Below are 16,478 nucleotides of genomic sequence, written 5' to 3' on the forward strand. Positions count from 1 at the left end.
TCCAGTCGGTGTAAAGAAATATTAAGAGATAGATAAATTGATGGAAGGAAGAGAGAGAGAGAGAGAGAGAGAGAGAGAGAGAGAGAGAGAGAGAGAGATGCTTGCCGGTTTCTTTCTGCTGACCGACCGTAATTCCCAAATGGGTTAAAGAAGTTCTTTAGGGAGCAAATGGCATTCCGTTGCTGGTCATTCCGACTTACCAACCTATGATGAAATCTACAAGGACGTATATTCCCCCTCCCCGACCCAACCTGCTTTGTAAATATTGACTATTAGCTGTCTTTTTTTAAAATTCATTTTTGTCAATATCAAAATAAAGGATATTTTCTGCTAACCCCCAGCGTGGTCTACTTTTTATTGTATGAATCGGATGGACATTCTATCTATTGGTTTGGAACATGGAGTTAAATAGACCGTCGATCACAACTAAATTTTAATTATAATGAAGATGGATATACAATCAGCCCTCATTCAGAAACCATATATATATATATATATATATATATATATATATATATATATATATATATATATATAGTTTCATTAAATACTTTTATATGCAAAATCCGATCCTGCATTTTGCTAATTCCTGCCCTCTGATGAGAAGTAGAGTATTTCTTCGAAACTCCGCGGATTAAGGACTATCCACTTATCTTGTGCTTCCTTTTTAAAAATTATATTAATCATTTGTTCATATATATATATATATATATATATATATATATATATATATATATATATATATATATATATATATATTCTTTATGTAAATACCGTTATATCTTGCTACGATGTGGACACCGTTTCAATCATATTAGATTTCATCAGGCAAGAAAAATTAAAATACAAAAATTAAAAAGGTTCCAGACCTTTTCAAATTTTGAGGAGAGAAAAAAATACCATGACTGACAAGAAGCAAAAAAGAACTTTAATTTTTGCTTCTTGCCAATCATGGCATTTTTTCTCTCCTCAAAATTTGAAAAGGTCTGGAACCTTTTTAATTTTTGTATTTTAATTTTTCTTGCCTGATGAAATCAAATATTATTGAAACAGTCTGCACATCGTAGCAAGATATAACTGTATTTACATAAAGAATATAATAATAAAAAATATATAATTTGCTCTCTTTCATTGAGCACTATCAACGACCGTAGTTGAAATTCAATTATTCTTAATTTTTGAATAATTGTCTACCTGGAATACACACACACACACACACACACACACACACACACACACACACACACACACACACACACACACACACACACACACGTAATTAATTGTGTCATCGTTTACGAGTATTTTTTGCATGTTTCAAAATGATACGCTTCGCATAAATACTCCCTATCCGTAGTCGACAACACGTATTCGGGTACACCAGTGAAAAATGAGCGCATGCCCCCCCCCCCTCCACCCACACTCATACCAGTGTTTTATTTTTCAGTGAGCTCAACAAAGATGTTCTATTCCTCCACGAGGAAAAGATAGAGAGAGGTTGGGGAGGAGGTTTTTGTATCTTTTATTGTTTCTTATTTGTCTTAGCCTAATTCGAAACTACATTCTAAATAACTATTATTTATAAGATAAAAATCGTGTACACCCGTTGTAAAAAAAAAAAAAAAAAAATAATGAAGTGGGAGGGGGGAATATGCTTCACCAATGTTCGCATTCGCTGTTTATCTAAGTATGTTTCCTAAAATATTTGTAATAAAATCATAAAATTTAATTTTGCATATATTATAAATTTTTATTAAATCGTTTGATGACTAAAACAAAACCCTTGCCCCTTTATAATAGAATGGAGGGATTTATTTCCGAATTAACTTCAGGGGCAGAGTAAGTGAGTCTGATTTGGTTGTCTGGCTCCCGATGTTCGTTCTTGCTTCCGGCCATTTGAAAAAATTTCGTCCGGTGGCTAGAAAAAGACACATGTTTTACTCGCTAACTTCTGCATGACGAGATAGTGCGCGCGCGCACACACACACACACACACACACACACACACACACACACACACACACACACACACACACACACACGTGTGCGCGCACACAAATGCAAACACGCGCGCACACGTCCGCACACGCGCGCTGACACACACGCGCGCTGACACACACGCGCACGCACATGCACGCACATAGACAGCTCACGCACACGCACGCACGTAGACACCACACGCACGCACATAGATATACACACACACGTGCGTGCGCACACACACACACGCACACACACGCACGTGCACAGTCGCGCGTGCACACACACACACACACACACACACGCACACACACGCACACACAAACAAACCCACACACACTCACATACACGAAAGATCATTCATGTAACTTCAATGCAGAGATTTAAAATGACCGGCATGTTTTTATTATGACTGCATAATAGTTCGAAATTCGAAAAAGTTACTATCGAACTCTATAATAACAGTCAATAGAATTTATTCTTATATTTATGCATATGTAAATAAATACATGTTTATTTTCATCCCCGTTACGCAAAAGTTAGTAAGTAGAACATGTGCCTTTTCTTGCTCTCGGACGAAACTATTTCAACTCGTGAGGAGAAGCGAGAAATCAAAAAGCATGTTGGGCAATCACATCATACTCCCCTCTCTCTTATTCTGTCTGTCTGTCTGTTTGTCTGACTGTCCCTTATTATAGTAAAAAAAATAATTATATATATATATATATATATATATATATATATATATATATATATATATATATAATAAAGTACGTATTAAATACGTTTGAAGCCAAAACTGCAACGCGAAATTTTTTTAATAAAATAAACGAGTGTTTATTTTTTAAGAAATATACTTCGGAGTAAGACTCCTTTGTCAATCTTTTTTTTCGACATGATGTCGAGTGGAAGATAATTCGATAAAGAGTCCACGTGATGTTGTTAACTGCAGGGTTTTTATGAAGCCGGATAGGTGACGCGTGGTCGCGCATTTCGAAAATCTGGGTAGTTTTTTTTTTTTATATCCGTTACAAGCGCTGAGTGAAATTTGAAGAATAATATATATATATATATATATATATATATATATATATATATATATATATATATATATATATATATATATAATTCAAACACAGTAGTGTTTTAATATATGGTTAAGTGGCAGTTTTAGTCATATAGAACTGCTTTAAAGCTTCATCGCTCACTCATTTTTTGACCAAATTTCAAACAATTATTACAGTTTATAGATCACCTTCTCAACTATATTGTAAAAAATTTCAATTTTCGTTCAGTAAAACAAATGTTATGATGAATTTTCTGGTGTTCAAAATCGTAAAAATATGTAAGGAGATGAGCGACGTTTTCTATGACTGGTTTCCATAACAACTACGTTGCTTCAGCGACTACTGTTGCTACCAATTCACCGCTCTCGCGAAAAGAGAAGTTACAGGTGAAACAGAGAGAATGAAAGAATGAAACGGAGATAGTTGAGGGTATTTTATTAAAAGCAGACGAGTGCCGTACATTATTATTACATATGGGTATGTTATGTTTATGGGAGCAAAAAAAAAAAAAAAAGACTGAAATTAAAAAAAGAACAAGTGAATTTACTGGAAGTCTGGAAAAATCATGGATTACAATCGAAAAATGCGAGCATGAAAAGTAATATGGTTAAACATAAGAAAGTAAAGGACTACTTGTTAAACCTGGAAAAAAAAAGGACAAGATATTCTGGTAAAAAATATAATAAATTTATAACTTAAAATATTGCAGCATTAAGATTTTTTTTAATTCAATTTATAACATTATATAATCAATTCTTAATGCTGCAATATTTTAAGTTATAAATTTATTATATTTTTTACCAGAATATCATGTCCTTTTCTTTTCCAGTTTTAACATTTCAACTTGTGAGGAGTTTTCTAAATTATTTTTTTTTTTTAGTGCTAGTCTAAACACTTTCCATGTTTCATTTTCATGCTCACATTTTTCTATTGTAATATATATATATATATATATATATATATATATATATATATATATATATATATATATATATATATATATATATATAAGGTAAAATTAAAAGCCAAGAACAATGCGAGATTTTTTTTTATATAGAGTAAAATTAAATGAAAACAAAAGAAATAAATTTCTTTTTTTTGTTGTTTGTTTTTTCTTTTTCACACAAATTTTAACTCTAAACAACAGTAATTTTTTTTTAAAGGACTAATAGGTCTGAAATATATTGAGATTTATAACACCATTGAATACAGCAGAAAAAAAAATTACTGTTGTTTAGAGTTAAAATTTGTGTGAAAAAGAAAAAACAAACAACAAAAAAAAGAAATTTATTTCTTTTGTTTTCATTTAATTTTACTCTATAAAAAAAAAATCTCGCATTGTTCTTGGCTTTTAATTTTACCTTATAACTTTCTTCAACAATGCTTCAAGCAAACTACAAGCTACTTATATATATATATATATATATATATATATATATATATATATATATATATATATATATATTGAGCAAAAAGAAATAAAGTGAGTGACACCGCTATCACACTGAACGTAAACATAGCGTTTTCACAAGTAAACAGATGAATAATATAAGTTTAGAGTTTTAAATAGGAATAATTTCTTATATTTTGAAAGTAAAACTTTTTCACAAATAAACGAAAAAGTTAAGTTTTAAATAAAAAATAATTTCTTTTATTTTAAAAATAAAACTTTTTCACAAATAAACAGAAAGCAGAACTTTTCATTTTTATTTCAAATTTCAATAAAACATGGTACTTATGCAGATTTTAAACGTCCGGTTCAAAATGCAAGCATCAAATAAAGAAATCAGTGCCTTTTCATTTCCTCAAGAACCCTTGTTTCATTTTGTGTGGTCGCCTTTTGAGACTCGTGACTCGTTACCGGATTTTAGCGAAGCAATATCTAATTTAATACAAACACGATTTAACAAGTACATTTAACTAAAACTTGAGACGATAGCAAATCCAAGTAAAAAAGAAGAAAAAAAAAAGAATTTAAAACTTTTATTAAATGTTTCCTCAAAAAAAAAAAAAAAAAGAAAAAAAAAAACGAGAAAAAATTAAAATGTAATGATGGATAAACTAAAAGGGGAAGAACATTCTATTTGTTGCTCTATCTCGCATATTGAGCTTTCTTTATCTGCTTGGGATCAACTTATAAATATTGATACTAATATTTATTTTGATTTTATATTCACGGTATTATACAACCTGTAATCCGACATTATATATATATATATATATATATATATATATATATATATATATATATATATATATATATATATATATATATATATGTGTGTGTGTGTGTGTGTGTGTGTGTGTGTGTGTGTGTGTGTTTGAAGAATTTAAAAAAAACGACAGTAATAAAATTATTATTATTATTATTATTATTATTATTTACTATAATAATAATAATAATAATAATAATAATAATAATAATAATAATTATTAAATACCTACAAACACTAGTGTTTCATCCTTTCGGGAATCATCAGTGCAGGGTGTCACGATTAACGCCAGTCGAAAGATTCGATCTCCGGCATCAGAAGTCATGTCTGGCTTCATTAACAAGGACCCGAACCACTCAGCTACCGTCAACGACGAGAGATACAGTTGAAATTTAAACATTTATTCTTATTAAATGCTTTTAACGTCTGAAAGTACTCTGTACCTCTATAAGGCCACCATTCGCCCATGTATGGAGTATTGTTGTCATATTTGGGCTGGTGCATCTGCTACTAGTTTCTCGCTCCTAGACAAGGTTCAAAAGAGAGTCACCAACCCGATAAGGCCCTGAACTGTCATCTAGGCTTCAGCCTCTCTCCCATCAACGAAATGTTGAATCCCTCTGCCTGTTTTACAAGTATTTTAACGGTGAAAGCTCCAACGAAATGACATGCAGAAGTTCAAGTGCAATGTGAACAGACATCTTGTTGCCCAACTCCTAACATAGTGCCCATGTAGATTATGTCCTTGATAGTAGCCCTATACATCAAAGTGGCAATGTGCCTTGTTTGGGGTGAAAATGTAATAATAATAATAATAATAATAATAATAATAATAATAATAAGAAGAAGAAGAAGAAGAAGAAGAAGAAGAAGAAGAAGAAGAAGAAGAAAACGACACATAGACAGAGAAATAGAATCTCTGATGACAACTGCACAAAGTAACGCGACTAGAACTAATCACATTAAAGCTAACAGAATAAAACAAAGGAAAACAGGAAATGTAGACGCCGTGGACAAATAGACAAAACGATAAACCACATAATAAGTGAATGCAACAAAGAATATAAGGACATGCACGACTGGGTTTGAAATGCAGTGCACTGAGAGCTCTGCAAATTACTACACTTCGAACATGCAGATAAATGGTACAAAGACAAATCGGAGACAATACTAGAAAAATGAAAACCATAAAATCCTTTGTGACATGGAGTTAAAAACATAAATTCAGCCAAGCAAGGAGATCGGGCGTCATAATCTATATATATATAAAAGTGAAAATGTCTGTGTATGTATGCATGCGCGCGCGCGTGTGTGTGTGTGTGCGCACGTTTCTCTACGCAATAACTTTGTCAATTTTCGGTCTACAGACTCGAAATTTGACACAAGGGATATTGAGATTTGGAAAAATCTTTTTGATCGGTTTTTGGCCAGAAATTTGGCTGTTAAGGAATCAAACTTTAACGATTTGACTTTTGAAAACTTTACCAAACTCCTCCGCTAATTTTGGCTCTAAACACTTAAAATTTTAGATATAGGTTCTTTGGACATGGATCAAACTTTTTAATTTTATTTGAGCCCAAAAGAATAAATGTTAAGGGGTCAAAATTGGGGTCAAAGTTAAAAAAAATACCTCTGCGGTCTCTACCAAATTACTCAGCCAATTTTTGGTCTAAATATTTAAAATTTTACATAAAGTGTATTCAGACTTGGGCAAGCTTTTTAACTGTTTTTTTGGCCGAAAATTTGACTGCCAAGAGGTCAAAGTTCAAAAGATTTTATTTTTGCGGTTTCTACCAAACTATTCAGCCAATTTTTGGTCTAAACATTTGAAATTATACATAAAGGGTATTCAGACATGCAGCAAGCCTTTTAATCAGTTTTTGGGCGAATGTTTCACTGCCAAGAGGTCATGGTTAAAAGAGTTGACCTTTGCAGATTCTACCAAACACCTCTGGCAATTTTGGGTTTAAACACTTGAAATTTTAGATTTAAGTTACTTGGACATGGATCAAACTTTTTAATTTGATTTGAGCCCAAAACAATAAATGTTAAGGGATCAAAATTGGGGTCAAAGTTAAAAAAAAAATTTGATCTCGGCGGTCCTTACTAACTTTTCTCTATGGTAGCCTATTATATAGAAAGGCATTACCGTACATATGCACACTTTTTAATATATACATATGCACATAAAGTTATGAACAGTACATAGGGCCCTGAGCAAAGCCGGGCTGAACTGTTGAAAGCGTTTTTTTTTATTATTGTTAAGTTTTTTAAAGCATTTCTCTCGCAGAAAATAGTCGAGATGCTTGAAAAAGTGGTAATCGGTAGGTGAGAGGTCTGGAAAGAATGGAGGGTGAGCCAGGCAGTGTTTAGTAGCCGAATTCGTTCAACTTCTGCAGAGTCAACTTAGCAACGTGCGGTCGGGCATTTTCGTGGAGGAATACTGGACTTTTTCTGTTGGGTGTTGTTGCCGAAGTTTCTGATGCATTTCAATCCATTTGTTGACAGTACTTCACCACCGTAATGGTTTCACATACATTCAAAAAACTGTAATGGATGAGACGGGTCACAGATAATCAAACAGTCAGCATGACCTTCTTTTAGTGCAACTCTGACTTCGGAAAGTGTCGTGGAGCTTCGTCGGTGTCCAACCACTGAGCTGAACATCGGCGGTTGTCGCCAAGAACCCACGTTTCATCGCAAGTCACAACCCGGTAGAGAAACGAGCCGTCGTTGTTGCGTAAAAGAAGAGAAGATGACACTTCATAACAGCGTTTAATTTGGTTGTCGTTCAATTCGTGGCACCTATTTATTAAGTTTTTTGTCTTTCCAATCTCTCTCAAGTGGTTGGAAATCGTCGTATACGTTTACGTCCAACTCAGAAGTAAGTTCTCAAACAGTTGTGCGTGGATTGGATTCGACTAAAGCTCTTAACTGATCGTTGTCAACATCCGATGATCGACCACTACGCTCATCATCTCTCGTCGCCACCACGAAATTAAAAACAACAACAACATTGTTATGTGCGTTCAGTAGTGATTCCTGGGTCAAATATTTCGTTGATATCGCGAGCTGTTTCAGCAGCTGTTCAGCCTAGCTTGAATCGAAATCAGAAAATTGTGCGAATTTGCTTTTTTCCATCTTGTATTCAATATTTTGAAAAGAAGACACATTTTTTTAAACTATTGTGATTTAAACGGTTAGATAGTGAAAAACGCTCTTTAAAATGATATATGAAGTAAAGGTATTATAACGAAAACTTATTCATTAAAATACTTCATTTGAAATCCAAATTAAAAATTCCGTAAGAACTGTCTTTTCCATACGTACTCGTGGCGAAAAGAAAATATCATACACCAAAAATCACCTAAACTGATCATGTAGTTTTATTTTTTATAAAGAACGTCATTTTTAAGAAATTTGAGTTTATCCAATGTCCCTCTCACCTTAAAATTTGTTTTTTGTTAAAATTTCGCAAAAGTTTAAATTATTTAAAGTCATCTCCCTTGTCCCTTCAGGCTGTTCACAAAATGGCGTCGCAAAATCGTCTCTCGTAGTTTCGCCATAAAATATAAATTTAAATTAAGATTTTTCTTTATTATTATTATTATTATTATTATTATTATTATTATTATTATTATTATTATTATTATTATTATTTTAATATAGGGGGAATTTTTGATAAACGCATAAATTTAAAAATGACAAAAATTACAAACAGTTTCAAAAGTTAAAAGCTATGCAGGTCGATAGAAAATTTAATTTTCTATAATTTAGTGAAACGTTATTTCTTGCTTATGTTGCTTATTTTCGATTTCTCGCTATTAACTTATACTACACTTTTGCCAAAATGTTTAATTTGTCGTAAATAAGACTGAAAATATTTTCAAGTTAACAAATGCTGTTTAACTGTAAACCTTTATAGTCTGAATTTTGGGCAGTTTAGCCAATAAAGCAAACAACTTGTATTATTTCGATTCATCGCTCTGCTATTCTCATCTTGAGTGTCATTTTCACAAATTGTTTCGGTCGATTTAACCTCCAACCCTCTCCATGTGTATCTTGTAGAACTCGGGAATGTTTCTGTCGAACTCAATAAGATATACCCGGAAGAAGGTCGAAGGTTACATCGACCGAAACATTATGAAAATTTCATTCAAGATGAGAATAGTAGTCCGATGAATCCAAATAATACGAATAACCAATCCTCATCTCAAAAATTCAGAAACGTAAAACAAAAATTAAGGAAAAAAAAAGGAGTAAAAAAATATACAACAAATAAATGTTTGTAAAAGCCAAGATAAGTTACTCTTCTACTTATACGGATAAGTTTTTTTTGCTAGTTTAAACTTATTTTAAAGCGTTTATTTACTTTGAACAAAAGTAGTGTAAAATCTGTTGATTCAAAACGAAAAAAAAATGGCGGTTTTGTCGTAGCCATTTTGACCCCTAAAAATCGCTCAAAAATCGAAAAATAAAAATAAAACATTATTAGTACATTACATATTTTCATGGTTGTTACATTTATCGGATGTGTTTCTAATAGTATTTTCGATTTTTGAGCGATTATCGAGAGTCGAAAGGGCTATAACAAAACCGCCATTTCTTTCGTTTTAAATCAACAAATTTTACTACTTTTGTTTTCGAGCAAAAAAAATCGCTTTAAAATAAGTTAAAACACACGAAATCTTATCCAGGAAGTTAGAAGAGGAATTTAACTTGCCTTTGGTAACGTTTAGTTGTATATTTTTCGCTTTTTTTTTTCATTATTTTCCTGACTATTGTAAAAATGTCTAAAGTTTTCCAAAATAAAGTCAAGTATGATGATTACCGAATGTCTCTTAAACCAAAAAAGGGAAAACAATTCATTTTCTCACGCGCCTCTGTCGTTTCAAAGAGTTGAAGAAAGAGCGTGTTATATGCTTATGGTCAAAGTTAAGTTAAAAGTTGCTGCGAGCACGTATGTGCGGTCATTTCTGTACTTTTATACTTTCTTTCGTTAACAACAAACAAGAACGCAAATTCTTCTGTCGTGAACAGAGAGGCATATTATCGTCAGAAATGCCATTCCAACGTAAAAGGATAACATTTTCTCCATATATGTGTACATGATCATGCGGGGGTGGCTGGCGACTGCTGCCATTTTGCTAGAAAAACGGTTTTGAAAAAAAAAAAAAAAAAAAGAAGTGAAATGTACGTCTGGACTTACTATCACAGAGATGGCTATATCAGGTTGGCATGACAACCTATACTAACAAGTACTGTGTTTCTTAGTGTATGCGAGCGTACGTGCCCTAAACGCTTTCTTTCGTTCGTTCGTTGAATCTCTCTCTCTCTCTCTCTCTCTCTCTCTCTCTCTCTCACACACGCACGCACACACACACACACACACACACACACACACACACACGCACACACCTTTGCTCTGTTTGTTCGCGATTGGAATCTCCTTTTAAATAGCTTCACTTATTTTTTCTTTCTTTCCTTTTTATTTTCTCTCATCATCTCAGCTGTCAAAAATTCGCTACAATCTCTCTCGCTGTATCTTTCTTTCTCTCCGTCCACCTGAGACCTCTTCTTCTTCTTCTTCTTCTTCTTCTTCTTCTTCTTCTTCTTCTTCTTCTTCTTCTTCTTCTTCTTCACCTCCTCTCCCCTCATCTACTTTTGCTACGTCACAATAATTCCAACATGTCTGCCGGGAGTTGTACATTCTAATAATATTCCGTAACTATTTCTGTCATACGGCGGAGATCGGTCCTCAGGGGTGACCTCTAAGAAGCACAGGTTAATACCGATATCCCTTCAAAATGTTTTGATCCATTCTACCCGTTTCTCCGTAAGCTCCCTGGGCGACGTTTTCTGTCCGTCCATCACTTTCGGTCACCGCAAATCGGCTGCTTCTGTTCATGATAATGATGATGATGACAACAACGATGATGATGATACCGCCTTTTCTTCTTTCTTCTTCATCTTTACGAAGTCCAGGTAAGAGAACGACACGCACCTTTTTTTCTCTCCTCCTTTTTATTTATTTATTTATTTATTTGTATTTATATTGTTGCGTCCCTTTTTCTGTTACGGGGCCGTGCTATTTCTACACTTCAAACTGTATTTTTTTTTCGTCAATTTTTTTTAGAATAATTACGTGGTTGTTTACTGTTTCGCATTTTCTATCTATTGCTTAATTTGGTATGTTTACCTGGCGAGTCTGAAGAAAAGCCAGCAGGGGGTGGGGGTGAGAAGGGGAGACGGGGGGAGGGAAGAGAAGGAGTGATATATAGAACTCCCTCCGTTTTTACACATATCTTTCTTATTTATCTTTCTATCATGTCACGTTGTTTTTTTTTTTGTTGTTGTTGTTCTTTGATACAACAGGGGCACGTTCGAAAATTAATGCTCCTATTTTCTTTTGGTTTCGCAAACGAACCCTGATAAATGACCTTTGCTTTCATTTTTTTTTTTTTTTTGCCTGTGAACTTTTAAGCTAAACTACTTTTATTCAAGCTAGAAATGATTTATTTTCTAAATCGACAGTTTAATGCCGGTCATTCCAAATCAATTATAATCAAATGGCTGACATATGTTTAATACTTGTAATCCTTCAAAATTAGAAAATGATTTTAAAAAATCGCTTTCGAATTTCGAACTACGAAGTAAACTGATGACGTCCATTTTTGTTTGTTTTTTGTTTGTTTGTTTGTTTGTTTGTTTGTTTGTTTGTATGTCTATTGATAATTAGTGTACAAAAGACAAAAATAAAGATGACGGAAAAATTATGCTTCGTCAGTATTCGCACTCACTATTTTACCTAGATATATTATTAAAATATTCAAATAAAATGATAGAATTACCTCAGTATTTTTAATTTTTCACATATAAATTATTATTATTTTAATTTCTGATGACACCCCCCCCCTAAAAAAACAACCGTTGACTTTTTTTTTTAATTATCGGGTAATGGGTTTCTTTCCGAATTCATTTCAGACGCCGGGAGTACGTCTGAGGTGGTTGTCTGACTTGCTATTTGCTTTCTCGCTTCTCCCCACCACTTGAAAAAGTTTTATCTGGGGAAGGGACAGAGGTAGGAAAGGCACGTGTTTTACTCGTTGACTTTCTTGCGTAACGGGGTGTATAAATTTGAAAATAAATACCATTGCTCGTTCGTTATTGTGCAGTTCGAAAGTAACTTTCGAATTTCGAATTGTTACGCAGTAATAATAAAAACATGCCGGTCGTCTTAAATCTCCGCAAGCAAGTGTGTGTGTGTGTGTGTGTGTGTGTGTGTGTGTGTGTGTGTGTGTTTCTCATCTTTACATAACTGATAAATACTCATGAAATTTCTTTTTTAATATTAATCTCATATTTTATTTCGGAATTTGGGTTTGTATTACTGTACACATAGATTCGAAAAACTTGTCAAAAAACAAATATATAACAAATAAATATTATCAAAGGCAAGATAAGTTACTTTTCTACCAAACTGGGTACATTTTTTTTGTTTTTATTCAATGTAACATGTTTATTCAGCTCGAAAAACATGCAGTGTTTACCGATGTATTGGAAAATTCAAAATGGCGCCCGACACTCTCTTTAACATGGTAAGTTTGTGAAAAGGCGTTATAAATAATAAACTAGACAAAATACTATTAAAAAAACACCGAATATATGTCAACTTATGTCACGGTAACATATAATGAGCGAATTTCTAACAGTATTTTGTCTAGTTTATTATTTATAACATCTTTTCCTGAACTTACCGTGTTAAAGAGAGTGTCGGGCGCCATTTTGAATTACCAATACATCGGTAAACACTGTATGCTTTTCGAGCTGAATAAGCATGTTACATTGAATAAAAACACGAAAAATATATCCAGTTAGGTAGAAAAGTAACTTATCTTGCTTTTGATAACATTTATTTGTTATATATTTGTTTTTTGACAACTTGTGTACAGTAATACAAACCCTGGAATTTTTTTAGATGAGGGTTGATAATTTGTATTGTTTGGATTATTCGGACTATTGTTCTCATCTTATTTGCAATGTTCACAACCTTCTTTCAGATGCATCTTTTCAAATTCGAGTGTCTTAGTGTCCAACTCGGGAATCTATACGCATTATTTAATCAATGAGGGTAGTTTTTTTTTTTCTTGTACTCAACTCTGTTATCCATTGCGTCATGGGTCCAATTAGTTTTAACGTGACAGTTTTCTTAAGGTTGAACGTTCAATCAGACTACGGGCTAAACTAAAACTACATTACTACTCGGTCATGGCTAATTGAGTTTTTACGACGGGGGCGCGTGAGAAAATTAATGTTTTCAGCCAGAAAATACTAAATTAAATCTAAAGTCTTCAAAATTACTTTGACGTGATACGATAAAGTAAACTATTTTAGGTCATTATTAATAGAAAATAGATTCTTAAAAATAGCTAACGTGCATTAACTTCGTGATTCTTCAAAATTCGGAAATGATTCCTAAACCTTTAAACTTTTTAATTAGAACGTAATTTTTAGGTTCTTATTTAGAAATCAATATATTAAAAAAAAAAATCAATCAATTAAAAAAAAAAAACAGAAACTAAAGAAAAAAACCCATGATATACGTACCCTGATAAATTTACGTAATTTTTAGAATATGACATTATAAAGATTTTTCTGTGGATTTTTTTTTTAATTAGGTTGAATTTTCAATAAAAACATTTTTACGTCAGTTAGAACTGAAAGTAAATTATGCTTCATTTGTGTTTCGAAACCAAAAAGAAAAGATTAATTTTGACACGCGCCGCCTCTGTCGTGTTAAAGAACCTAACCCAAAATTATCGTCAACAACAAAGTATCTCGTCCAATTCATGTTACGATGTGTTCATCGTTGTTAATGTTAGGATTTGGTAAACATCCAAGGCGTTATCACCCCTCCCCCCCTCTCTCTCTCTCTCTCTCTCTCTCTCTCTCTCTCTCACTCACTCACTCATTCACTCTCTCTCTCTCACTCACTCACTCATTCACTCTCTCTCTCTCTCTCTCTCTCTCTCTCTCTATATATATATATATATATATATATATATATATATATATATATATGAGGGGCGTGCAATAAGTAATGCCCCTGACCCACTTCTCATAGCAGTAGAGCAACGAAACTTGGCACAGTTATTAGTCTTTCTCTACATAGGAACCACTCAGAGTTATGCATTTCTCCCATCGTTTGATGCAGCTCTGGAGACCGTTTTTGTAGAACACCCCAGATTGGTCCTCCAACCACGACGTGACTTCAGAAATCAAGGCTGCATCATCATCTGGGAAACGCTTTCCTTTCAAAGACAACTTCATGGCTGGGAAGAGGTGAAAGTCAGAGGGTGCAAGGTCAGGAGAGTAGGGAGGATGGGGAGGATTTCATAACCACACGCCCGTGCTTCTGATGAGGCGACATGCGAGTTGTGGACCAGAGCGTTATCTGCAGGAGGAGGGTACCTTTGCTGATCTTGCCCCGCCTCTTGATTTTGATAGCTTCTCTTAATTTCCTCAAAAGTGAAGCATAATAGGCTCCTGTAATTGTGGTACCCTTTGCCAGGAAATCTGTCATCACTACTCGTCCTGGTCCCAGAAGACTGTGAGCATGACCTTGCCAGCGGAGAGCTGCACCCTTGCCTTCTTTGAAGGTGGTGAGTCCAAGTGCTTCCACTGCATTGACTGGGCTTTGGTTTCTGGATCATAGTGATGGATCCAGGTTTCATCCTATGTAATCAGTCTTTCTCGCTTCTGGAATGGTGTGAGCAACCTGGGAATCCATCTGGCAGACACCTTATGCATATGCAAATGGTCATGAATGATAATTTTCACAGAGCATGTACTAATCTTAACATCTTGGGCTATTTGGCGAATAGTAATGCGCTGATCTTCCAAAATAGCAGCCTCAACTTGACGGACAGATGCCTCATCAATGGCAGAAGGGGGGCGACCAGATCTGGGAGCTGTTTCCACAGACTTCCGGCCATGTTTGAATTCACGATGCCAGCGTTTTACAAGGTCATATGATGGGCCATTATCACCATAAGTGTCTTTCATTTCATCAAAAGTCTCATGTGGTGTGCGTCCTTTCAAATACAAAAACCAGATCACTGCTCGACATTCAACAGGCTCCATTTCACACCTTAATCAGTTCAAACACCTGTAAAACAGAAACCACAATTAGTTCAGAGCTGTAATTTGCCACATAACCCGTAGAGATATAAATCATTGCACATGCAAAATTTCAGATAGATCAGACAACTGGAAGTGGGTCAGGAGCATTACTTATTGCACGCCCCTCGTATATATATATATATATATATATATATATATATATATATATATATATATATATATATATATATCCACATACAGTACTCTCCATCCACGTACAGTACTGTTATAGTCATCCATATACAGTACTGTTTCGCTGTTTCACAGCTCATCAATGCGGTTAGACAAGCAACTACCACAAGCCAGGATCGAAACCCTACCGCCCAAACCGCTATTCGGTTGCTGCTATGCGGGCAGTGAATTAACAAAATTTTGACATTGTCCAAAGACCTAAGTTCAATTTGTTTGCACGAATAGTATCGCTTAATACGCTAATGGAACGTATAAAATTGCCAAACAGTGGTATATTCTTTCTCTCTCTCTCTCTCTCTCTCTCTCTCTCTCTTTTTCTCTTTATATATATATATATATATATATATATATATATATATATATATATATATATATATATATATATATATATTATTATAACTCAAATGACCTAGTAATAAGTGTTGTAAACCACACATCCAGTTTACGACTTCCGGATGCGCATGTGTACATAAACATAAACTCATAACAGCGTAAACAAATAAACAAAAATTGCTACTTTTTCAGAATTTGACCTGCGGACTGAAATATTAGCGTTATTATTTAGAAATTATTATTTAACATTAGAAGGGTGGGGATGTTTTGCAACTATTTTATTCAACAACTATACTGTCGAAATTTTCTTATAAATAAATCAACTTTGACCCGTTGACAACTATAAGAGCATTTTACAACAGCGATTTACCCACGTTCTTCCTTTTTTTTTTTAAATTTATTCTCCATTTTTTAATACACCTTTCTTAAAAAACATTCATACATTTTCTTCTACACTACCAACATAAATAAATAACCCCGAAAATGTGTTTTTTTACAAATAAATAATCAA

The 16,478-nt window shown here is 33.6% G+C and overlaps 1 protein-coding gene across 1 annotated transcript in view; it reads left to right on the top strand.

Moving 5' to 3' along the window:
- Positions 1-10,532: 10,532 nt before the first annotated feature.
- LOC145277888 (uncharacterized) overlaps positions 10,533-16,478 on the top strand; it is a 190,397-nt gene continuing 184,451 nt past the window's right edge. Inside the window, exon 1 of the mRNA XM_080129879.1 lies at positions 10,533-11,245. The gene's annotated coding sequence lies outside the window, so the exon portion shown is untranslated. The remainder of the gene's footprint in view (positions 11,246-16,478) is intronic.

Source organism: Euprymna scolopes, chromosome 6 (assembly GCF_053919585.1).
Source record: "Euprymna scolopes isolate OS-2025 chromosome 6, ASM5391958v1, whole genome shotgun sequence".
Lineage (NCBI taxonomy): Eukaryota > Metazoa > Mollusca > Cephalopoda > Sepiida > Sepiolidae > Euprymna > Euprymna scolopes.